Source organism: Chaetura pelagica, unplaced genomic scaffold (genome assembly GCF_000747805.2).
Source record: "Chaetura pelagica isolate M959 unplaced genomic scaffold, ChaPel_1.0 scaffold399, whole genome shotgun sequence".
Taxonomy (NCBI): Eukaryota; Metazoa; Chordata; class Aves; order Apodiformes; family Apodidae; genus Chaetura; species Chaetura pelagica.
This window is the reverse complement of record NW_009970719.1, coordinates 695,562-707,032: the sequence shown is the minus strand read 5'-3', so window position 1 is coordinate 707,032 and position 11,471 is coordinate 695,562.

Genomic DNA, 11,471 nt, shown 5'->3' with positions numbered 1-11,471 from the left:
CACTTCTACTTTATGTCTGAGGTGGCAAATTAGACTTATATACACCTGAAACACAACTTAGTAAAATATGATGTGCAAAACTAACTTAAAGAACAGAGAGATTAAAATAAATGTTAGAAAGATAGGAAATTGCAAACAGTTGTCAATTGAAGCTCTCCTCTGAATCACTGGAAGTATTCTTTGTCATGAAACCATTAGTTTAAACAATTGCACTTAAAAAAAAATATGCTTATTAGCACACAGATTGGACAATGTCTATTGGATGAAGGTATTTATACTTTACTTGGTTCTTTAACACTTTTTCCCTTGTATAATTCTTCACTTATCCCAGGCAATGAAAGTCAGTTGGAGTCTTTCTGCTGGTTTCCAGGGCATCAGATCACTTCCCAAGTGAAATGGTAGGTAGTCCAGGAGATGGGAGAAGTAACACACACCAGCTGCAGGTCAGGGGAAAAAAGAGGTGAATTACCCTGTTATTTCTTGGGATTTTCTGCATAAGTGATTCTCAGCATAACATATGTACTCTGGAGCTAGTATGTCGTTATCATGAATCCATTTGGCATTCATTGCAATGGCTGTGATCATCAATCCGATTAGTACTCATATAGATGTCAATGATGTTCCATTACAATTTATTATTAGTTAATGAACACCAATATTAGACTCATACTGCACTCATTTTAAAAACTGCTTAAAAGGGTTAGCTGTGAAATTTAGTGGCAGCCAAGTTCTGTGCCTCAAATCAATCCTCAGCATTCTGCAAGGCTTCTCTCCGAGAGCAAAATCTTGATGCCTGTAAGATCCTTGCTAGGGGACAGAGACAGAAATCTTACAGCCTTGCTTTGGGTCTGGGAATGATCCAAAGCCCACTGAAACTCTGCTCTCTGGCTCCTGGACTCCTTCTACCTCCGCCCTCTGCCTGCCTGCTCGGCCAGAAACTACCAGCCTGTGACCCTGTGCAGTGTTTTGGCATGTAGTGAGAGTCAGACAAGGGAGCTGTCTCCCTGGAGCAGGGACCAGAAGGCTCTTGATTTTGTGCCAGTGGCTCCCTCAGGTATGACAGAGATGCCAGCTGCTCTGCTCACCCAGTATCCAGTGAAGCTTTTGCTGCCATGCCCTTGCTGTTGTAGCAGTCAGGCTTTCACTGACAGATCCAAGAGATACTGTCTCAGAAAGCTGCTTAACTGCCCCTAATCACAGAGGTACATGAGTCGTAATAGACATTTTCTCATGGAGAGCAAAGGTTTCTCCACAGAATTGGTCAGCACTGGCTTTATATGGTGCACTGGCTGCTGCTAGGGATTGAAAACTAATGACAGAGGACACACAAAAGGCATATTTTCTAATCATTAATATTTTTTTTCTTTTTTCCTGTATTTTCTTTTCTAGTAGTAGTAGTAGTAGTGGTCATTGTCATCTTGGGAAGATACCGTTGGGATCACTGGACTCAGGCAAGGTCTGTTTTGGGCAATAGTTTTGTATGGAAACAGTCAAACAAGTTGTTACAAGGGTGGCTCATATATTAAACTTGTACTAAAATAAATGGAGAAATAATAGGTGATGTTTGCATATCACTGTTGATACACAAATTGTGTGTATGTCTGCTGATATTGTACATGAATCACTTTGCATGAAATTGCTGACATTCAGAATCATGATAGTGAAAACATCTGTGGTTTGGTAGGAAAGCAGATCTATGCACCCTTATTTATGAGTTTAGGATGAAGCTGTTTCACAGTGCTTGGTCAGGTTGACTTTCCCTGAGATCCAGGCACTCTGTGCATGTCTCCCCACTGCAGCTTTGCTGTGCTTCCAGCAGATCAGGCAATGGGCCCTTCTTGTTAGCACCCTGGGACTGCAGAGGCTTGCTTATCTCCAGGACATACCCTATCTACTCCTTTGGTATCCCCTTCTATACAGCAGCTAGTGATATACAGCCCTCTTCATTCATTTCCAGCTGCTCTTAACTATTTATAATGGTTTAGCATAATGTTTTAATCCTTGTATACAATTCTTCATTTGTTCTTGAACAATTTCTTCCTTAGAAGAGGGACATGGACCTGTTGGAACAAGTCCAGAGGAGAGCCACAAAAATGACCAGAGGTCTGGAGCACCTCTCCTACAAAGACAGGTTGAGAGAGCTTGGGTTGTTCAGCCTGGAGAGGAGAAGTCTCCAGGGAGACCCTGTAGAGTCCTTCCAGTACACAAAGAGGGCCTACAAGAAAGCTGGAGAAGGACTGTGTACAAGGGTGTGTAACAATAGGACAAGGGGAAACGGCCTTAAACTAGAGCAGGATAGATTTTGATTGGACATTAGGAAGAAATTCTTTACTACAAGGGTGGTGAAGCACTGTAAGAGGTTGCTCAGAGAGGTGGTTGAGAACCCATCCTTGGTGACATTCAAAATCAGGCTTGAGAAAGTTCTGAGCAGCCTGATCTAGTCAAAAAGGTCCTTGTGCACTGCAGGGGGGCTGGAGTAGATGACCTTTAAAGGTCACTTCCAACTCCACACACTGTATGATTTTCTCATGATTCTATGAAAATGGTCTTTCCTGAAAATGTTTCCTATGTCCCTTTGTTACTAATACAACATTCTTCCAGATCAGTGTGTTTTGTACCATTAGATGAATCCATATCTGTTAGTCCAGCCCCTTTTCCAACCTTCTCACTGTTTCCTCCTTAATTCTCAATTCTAAGGTTTAACATTTTATTAGTTAAATTTGTTTTTTGTCCAGTTGTTGGAGCATTCTCCTACATTGTTATCTCAGAACTTTTCAGTTCAAAATACAGCTTCTCAGTTCTTCTTGGGGTTACCACCCCAACCATGTCAATTATCCCTTTCTCCACCCTTCAGTAAAATGCAAACTGCTCCCCATTTCCTCTGAGACCCTTCACTAACATCAGTGCTGAGGCAGTATCTTGCACCTCCCATCTTCTTTGCTTTGCCATCTTCATTCCCCCTCTCTTGCCTTGCAACTGCCTCTGTTCTTTGTGCTGCCTTACTCCACAGAGCAATGCCTCAGAGCAGATTCTCAAGACTGTGACTCTACCTTCAAATTCTGATGTCTTTTGTAACACCAATAGGCTTTAGGACCAATACTGAGAGAAGATCTATTTGAATTTTGCTGGGGATAAGCAGGGGGAGGGTGTAATACTGTTCTCTGTTTTTCTGGCTCATGTAGATATCCCCTCAGAAGGAAATCTCTTTGTTGAGAAGACCATGTCTCCACCAGGAACTTGAAGAGCACCTAGTGCATTGCTGGTGCCAATAGAATACAATAACAACAATAATAATAATAACCCCTGCCCAGAAACCTCATTAAGTACCTCAGGTATCCCTTGAGTTAGGTATTGATCCATGTAAAGGATTGCTGTGTCATGCACTTACATGAAAGGCCAGATTTAAATCCTCCAAAAAGCCACAGAAGAGCTCACATTACATCTCCAAAAGAAGCCTGATTAAATGTGACTTTAGTTTAAGGTCTGCAGTGTACATATTAAAACACCAGAGGCTCTTTTAATCAAAGCTTGGACCCTTCTGTGTGGTTGAATCTGTGATTTTCGTTAGGTGATATTGACACGGATTGTTCACTGATGCATTGTGATTTAATGCCACGTGACCATAACTCTTGCACTCAAATGATTAATTACAAACTGTATTTGATTTTTTAAAGCACTTCTCACACTTCCTCCACTTCTGCTTCTGTCTATATCACAGTCTAAAAGCCCTATGCCTTTCATTTTTTATTTTTGTTCAAATTATGTCAGAAGATGTAATAATTCAGAAGCTATTTAGCTCTTGGATTAAAACAGGTAATTGTTGTTTGTAAAATATTATGGCTTTAAGTCTATAGTAACTTTAAACATGTCAGTGCTTGCTTCAAGGCATGAGGAGACAGTGACACAGCTCATTTCCTCTGCTGAGCTCTCTTTGCTGCCTTGTACAACACTTATTTCAAAGCACACCACAGCTTAGAACTGTCGTGATCCCCATTAATATAAAATCATTGACCTCTGCTCCTGCTGGTGCGACTAAATTACATTCTGCTGCTCAGCAGCAGCCGCACATGGGGCCAGCTCTTTTAGTCATGGCCAGGTGCCTTGATGTCAGTGCTGCCCCTCCTACGCTCAGGGTTTTCCTTTAATGAGGATTATGCACCTTCAAAGATCGAGCAAACCCACTCCTAGGATGGCAGCCTTTCTAATGGCATCTGGTGTTATCGTTCACAGAAACTTGGCGTTGTAGGAAGCTGTTGAGAGGTGCTCTATTTCCCCCCCCCCAGTGAGGAATTGTGAGGAGTCATGCTTTGGTAGCTGCAGTTTCCCTGAACCAACAAATCCAGGACACTCTGAATAGAAATATCATATTTTTATGAAGCTCTGTAGTGCTGTTTTAGTGCAGTACCCTATATAACTTCAAAACCCCGGTGGAATTATTTCCCCCTCCTTTCACCCTCTTGTTCATGCTGCACAAAATTCAAGTGCATTTAGCAGAGTTTTATAGTTTATACTTTATTGTGTTCTTACAAAACAAAAGATTTTATAGGATTGATTAGTATTGATACAGCTTCTGAGAGTGGTCAGCTTTTCTCACTGTGTGGTCTTTCTTTCCCTTTTTTCCCTGACCCTTTTCACCAACACCCACCCCCTCAAGACACTGTGCTTTGTGAGCCATGGTGCATTTTTGCCTGTAAGCTCTGTTCACTACAAATGGGCCTGAGCAGCAAGTTTTTATACCAGATCTTCCTAAATGTGCTGCTGTTGAACAGTGAGACATTTTATGTCCTGCTCTTACCATGAGTTACACATTCTTAGACTTTAGCACCTGTCAGAGAGTCTGGATAATGTCTGGAGTTCTGTCTTGAACTGCCACTGATACTGACATTGTGCTCACTTGGGGTCCAGTCCTACCAAGAAGCATTCAGCACATTAAACTTGTGATGATGTCAAAGTGAACTGGCAACCATCATCTACATCTTAATGGGAGTCAAATTCTTAATATCTTACCATGTGAGATCAAGAAACAGAAGAATTTGACACAAAAAATTTGATACAAAAAACCAGAAAATATTTTATGGAATGTGTGCAAATATATCTTTCATTTGCTATGAAGTATCTCTGTGTTAAGGACTTTAACACTATTGTTCTCTTTGATAACTATCCCTATTTTATAATACTTTAAGCTATTGCATTATTTTATTTTAGATTTGAAATTATTTAAATCTGTCACTATTTGTTATTTTTAAGGACCTACATAGTTTTGTATTCTCAGTACAAGTAACTGTAAGTGGTGATATTGACTGCAATAACTATATAGGTTATGCTCTTTGTCATAATGTCCCTTGTGCTCCCAGTGAAAGTTAATTCTAACCAAAAATTTTCTGGAAAGGAAAGCTGAAGAATTAGACATTTCTTTTTGTTAGTTACCAGTAGCTGAATTGCAGACAAATCTTTGTAATGCAAAGGAACAATTCCTTGGTTTTCTTTTGTGTACGCGTGTGAGTGGGGGAGGAGGAGGTCTTTAATTGTGTTTTGTTCTTTATGAAAGGTAACATCTGGATTAACAACTTGCTTCTGAAAGCTGATACCCAAACAGAGTGCTTTCTTTACTGAGAGATGTCCTAACCCCAGTCACACGACTGCTAATTTGGCTTTTCTCTTAATCTCTGCAGAACTTGCTGAACAGAAGTGGAACTATGTGCATGCTAATGGCTCACTTTCTACATACCCCCCTCTCTCCCTCAGAGTGTCTGGTGTGCAAAGCTGAGCTGGAACAAAGATACACTAATTATTCTCCATTAATTTGTCTGCTTGAATGGTCCTAAATACCAGAGTGATTAATTAGCGCAAGGCAGCCAGGGCAGGATGTCACACTCTTCTCTGCGTTTAAGTGTCGGCGAGGTTGTGCTCAAGTGTTGACAACAGCATATCTTTAATTTTCTCCAAGAAGAAAAGTTTAGTCAGTACAATTAATTTGAGCTTCGCTAGCTTGCAGGAATAAATGTAACATGTGGAATAATATTACTGCTGCTTAGGCAATTTTTTTGGCATCCTTAGGGCATGGTAAAACTTTTTTGGCACCTCAGTCACTGAATATTGTTTTTCTATAATTGTTTAAATTTGGTTTAATTACTTTTGTGTGTTTTGCAGTTAAGTAGTTGATCATAAACCAGTCAGAAATTACTATATTTAATTACTTCAGATGGGCTATATAGAAATTACTTGATATGATGGATGAATTAAAGAGAGACAAATCATGTCAATTCAGTTTCTGAATTATCTTAATTCAATGCTTATTCGTGGTGACTTGCCTGAAAAGATATGCCAACATGCTTTAAAAAATTACAGACTACTTAGTTTGCAGTACTCTGAGTAAATTAGGTAAACTAACTTGAAATTAAAATAAACTTGGTCTAGTAATATTTCACCCAAGAGCAGCACGTGCCCTTCTGTTTTCATATACAGTCGTCAACAGAACGGTTAACAGTACGTTTTTCTAAACTTAGCTCCATAATAATGCTAAGATTTATATATGCACATTTGTGGCCTTAAAAAGAGAATTGTTTGTGTTTAGCAAATACAGTAAATAAAAATAAATAATATGTTGTAGTAGCACTGATAATTGTAAAAATTACTGCACTTCTAAGCCCTTTTTTTTTTTCAACCACCTCTTGCAGCATAATTTTATCCTTGGGGGAGGGCGTATAAATGCAAAGGAGGCTCTAGACATTAGACTGTGCCTGTGACCTTTTAGCAACTACCCTCAGATAAACCCCTAAAGGGGCCATACCAGAAGCTACAGAGAGAGCTTCATCTCTCCTCTCATTGTTAGTTGCTATTGTTCTCCTTGTCAATTAATTCCCCATAATAAATGTTTGACCGTGTTGTGGCTGATACAAACTGCTTCTATGTGTGTTACTTTCCACTGAAACTGACTCTTTCTCTGTATCATTCGTTGCTGTGTTTCAACCATCAGTGAATATTTTACTTGATGAGTGAATTCTTTATTCAGCTATGTGAGTGCACAGAAGTTCTCAAGTTACAATGAGAGTTTGGGGAAGATTTAACTAAATGAAGAACATTTGTTAGCTGTTTAAATTGACAGAACTTATGCATACCAAGTTTTGCAGAAAGATGGAAGTGCTAGGATGCATAGTGAGACATCCAACTATGATTAAGTCAGGTACTGCAACCATTGTGGCATCTACATGCAAGAAAACACCAGGCAAGTCTGACAAAAGCTCCCAGTTACTGGCTCCCTCTAAGGTCAATAAAGTTAGTGGACACAACAGGCTGTGAATAAGAGCTGAAGGTCTTGGCTGTGAAGTACAGACGAATGAAAAAGAAAAAAAAAGAAAAGGTAAATAACAGGTCATTAAGAAATACCATTCTTTTGCTTCTGTGTATCTTGAATTTTTCTGCTTGCTGGGTTTATTAAGTAGGTTTTTTTTGGATTAGAAGTGATTGCTCAAACTCTTCTCTGATCAGTGAATGACGCTGAGAAATTCTTACCCACAATTCATTATGTTCTCTTAGTTCCCTTGTCCTAAAAATAATTCCCTACATTTTAGGTTCTAGGTCCTTACTGAAATACAGTAACTTGTTAAGCTTGTCTTCCTTCTGCCCAATGATGCAATTTCAAAACTGTTTCTTCCCCATCTTCTTTTTTTGTCCCACACAATTCAGCACACTGTATGTGTAGTATCTGTGCCTTCCTGCAAGGCAGCTCTGTAATGAGAACACTTCAAGCCAAAATGTCTAGGCAGGACACTGGGAAAAGATAAAATCAGCAAAATTTCAAACTCTTAAGTGGTTGGTTTGACTAAATACATGGGAGCCAACTATTCAAATACACTCTCCATTTTCATGAGTATTAACTTTTGAGGTCTGTCCCAGCAGCCTTGTCGTAGGCAGTGTTCTTCACACTTTCCTACTTAATCAAAAAAACAGCATCCATCAAGCTGTTGTGAAAATGAATGAGCTGCTTTGTGGGAGAATCAATTCAGTGTACTATTACAGGGCCATGCTTGTTGGTAGTGATCCAACTTGGATTTCTTGAAAGTTGCTAAATCTACAGCTAGTTCTATTGCTTTCAACAGGACTAGACTAGTAAGTCAGAAGTCTCCTACTTCTGTTACAAAAATTCAAGTGACTACAGAATAAGGGGTGAATTCAGCAAAAGATATCTTGCCTCACTATCATCTGGTGGTTCTAAAGTATTATCTATGACAGAGCATAAAGTAGTTCTAAATATAATAATTTGCCTAGCATGAACCATAATCTGTTAATTTCTGCCTTCCAGTGATAACATTAATTATTTTCTTCTTGCCTTTCTTTTTAAAGGTCTCTAAGTCCAAGGTGTTTATCCATCAGAGTAAAAATAAGAAATGTATCAAAGGACCTTCTTTGCAGTGTTGATGCTGAAAGGAATCTGTAGTATATTTGGTGCACTGGAAATGTTGTTTTAACGTGAAAAAGGTACTCTTGTAATTTTGAAAGGTCAGTGCTGATGTCAACTTAACTGCTATGTAAGTGCTAGTGAAATGAGTGCTCCCTGCACGGTGAGAGCAGATCCACCTTGTGTACGTGGTCTGTTAACTGGACTGTGCTTGCTGTTCCACCTCTTTCCTTTCATCCTTGTGTTATATTTTAATTTATAACATCTCTTTTCCTCCATATGGCAACCACGTGAAAAGTCCATTCTACACAGAGAGATATAAGACCAAGTTCAGAGATGTCCAAAATGCAGATGGTACAAAATTTCACCAATATTTCCTTTGTAATTAACTTTTTATAAGTTAGCTTTCTCCTTATCCCCTAGCAATTGATCTTAATTCTTTGTTGGATACTGTGGTAAATCAAAGGCAAAATGCAGCTGTTGTTCTGAAGGATATCTGAAGTGCTTCCTAACATTTGGTTGATTAAAGACCCCCAGACTTCTGTGGTATAGCTAAGTATAAATGTGAAACATGGGCAAGACAGGCTAGTCCTTCAGTTTACAGCTCAGCCACCTAAAAGGAACATCTAAATATGAAGTAGAATTCCAGTGAAAATTGGCATAGCTTAATTGACTGCAGAGAAACTGCATTGATTAGCAATACCTGTTGAGTCCACACCTGCATGAGATCTCTGTTTAGAACAGCAGGGATATTTTGTGTACATGTACTTCAATTGAGCAGGCTCTGCAGGCTAGAAAAAATAACTGTAGTTATCTCTTTTATTCTATTCAAAGCCAGGCTCAGGGGCTATTTAGAATTGGGAGGTCGAGCTGGACTTCCCTCAAAAGTAGGGGCTGAGCATAGTTGTTTTTTTTCCCTTGCAACATTTCCATTAATCTGTGGTCACCACTTTTCCCTGAAGATCCTAACTAGAGGATCAGGTCTTTTTGTGCTAGACAAAAAGTTGAAAAGAATCCTTAGATTGAGCATTTCAAGCTCATAAGGAAATGAGACAAAGAATAGTATGTAAGCCATGAAAAAAAATAATCATAATAATAAAACACATAAAAAGAAAAAATATGAGAGTATAGTATTGCAGACTTTCTTTTAATTCCTAAGTATCCTGCTAATGACTGAAAGCCTGGCATTAAGAATCAATCCTGTCTTCTTGTTTGCAGCCAGAAGTATAACTCCATAGTGATGCACTACTCCTAAGCAAACACCAACCCTTTGCTCTCTGTCTGTGAGGAAATGTCTAGGCTCCATAGCTCAAGTCATCACTCTCCAAAGTGTTAACCACCTTTATAAGGATTTCCATTTCCACCCAAGGAAATGGCAGGTTCTTATCCCATTATGGAACAACAGACATTTAAATGTGAATATAGAAATTAATTTGATCCCCTCCATTCATGAAATTTGTATTTTTTCATATGTATCACCCTGATTGCTAGCATGTTGTACTCCTTAAATTGATGTTGTCATTGACTTCTCCCACCGTCATTTACTCATTGCCCACTGATTACTAACTTTTGCTTTCTGATTATCCTCGAAAGATAGAAAATGTTTTCCATTCTATATCTGGGACAGAGCCTGAAGTGTTCTTAGTTTTATCAGAGGAACACGTGTATTTCTTTTTATTCTGAAGGTCTAATTCTGAACAATTAGGCCAAGTAAAAGCAAAATATTATGCTAACAAGCTGTGAGAGCCTGTGTGAGAGAAAAATGGGTTGTCCTCAACTTCTGAATATTTGATGTTGTCATTTCTGAAGGGCAAAAGTGCAGTAGCCTCAGCAACTTTCCTGTCAATAGAAGGCATTTGGGTGAGTTCTCAGTCCAAGAGCTTTAACTCTGACAGGGAAGAAAAGGTGGATTTGGTAATATATTAGCCTTTCTGATTACAACATATTCTCAAGTAAAGAACAGTGAAAGAGATCAGTCTCTTTTCCATCGTGTTATTTATAACATCCACATACCACAAAAGTAATTTGAACAGGTTTTGATTCTCATGCAATGTTACATTAGAGAAATACTAAAAAATCTATCTAGTTCCTGTTACCTATTTGCACTCCTTTTATCCTCTTTTATGATAAGACAATAGGAAGTAGATATGATGGTAGGAAATATAAATCTCTAAAATATGGGGGGTTATGTATTCTTTAAAAATTCCCATAAATAATAGGTATTTGCAAAACAACAGGGTTTTTTTCTCAAAAAATTGCTGCATTGCAACAATTCAAAGAAACTCCAAGAGGCTGGCATGGATGAATAAGCAGCTCCTAGAAAAGCTCAGGCTGAAGAAGGAAGCAAACAGGGAGTGGAAGCTGGGGCAAGTATCCTGGGAAGATTACAGGGAGGTTGTCTGAGCAGCCAGGGATCAGGTTGGGAGAGCCAAATCCCTGCTAGAATTAAATCTTGCCAGGGATGTTAAGAACAATAAGGAAAGCTTCCTTAGGTATGTTGGGGAGAAAAGGACATCCAAGGAGAGTGTAGGCCCTCTCCTGAAGGAAAAGAGTGAGGTAGCAACACAGGATACTGAGAAGGCTGAGGTCCTCAATGACTTCTTGGCTTCTGTCTTCTCTGGCAAGTGCTCCAACCTCAACACAAAGGCCACAGCAGGTGAAAGCAGGGACTGGGAGAATGAATTACTCCCACCATAGGTGTAGAGCAGGTTTGTGACCATCTAAAGAACCTGAGGGTGCATAGATCTATGGGAGGTCATGGCAGTCTGGTGAGGTTCCTACTGATTGGAAAAAAGGGAACATAGCCCCTATTTTTAAAAAAGGGGAAAAGGAAGACCCAGGGAACTACAGGCCAGTCAGTCTCATCTCTCTGCCTGGCAAGGTCATGGAGCAGAAAATAAAGAGGTGACTGGTAACAGCCCACATGGCTTCACTAAGGGCAAGTCATGCCTGACCAATCTGGTGGCCTTCTACAACAAAACCACAGAGATGGTGGATGGTGGCAGAGCAACTGACATCATCTACCTGGATTTGTGCAAGGTGTTTGACACTGTCCCACATGACATCCTGGTCT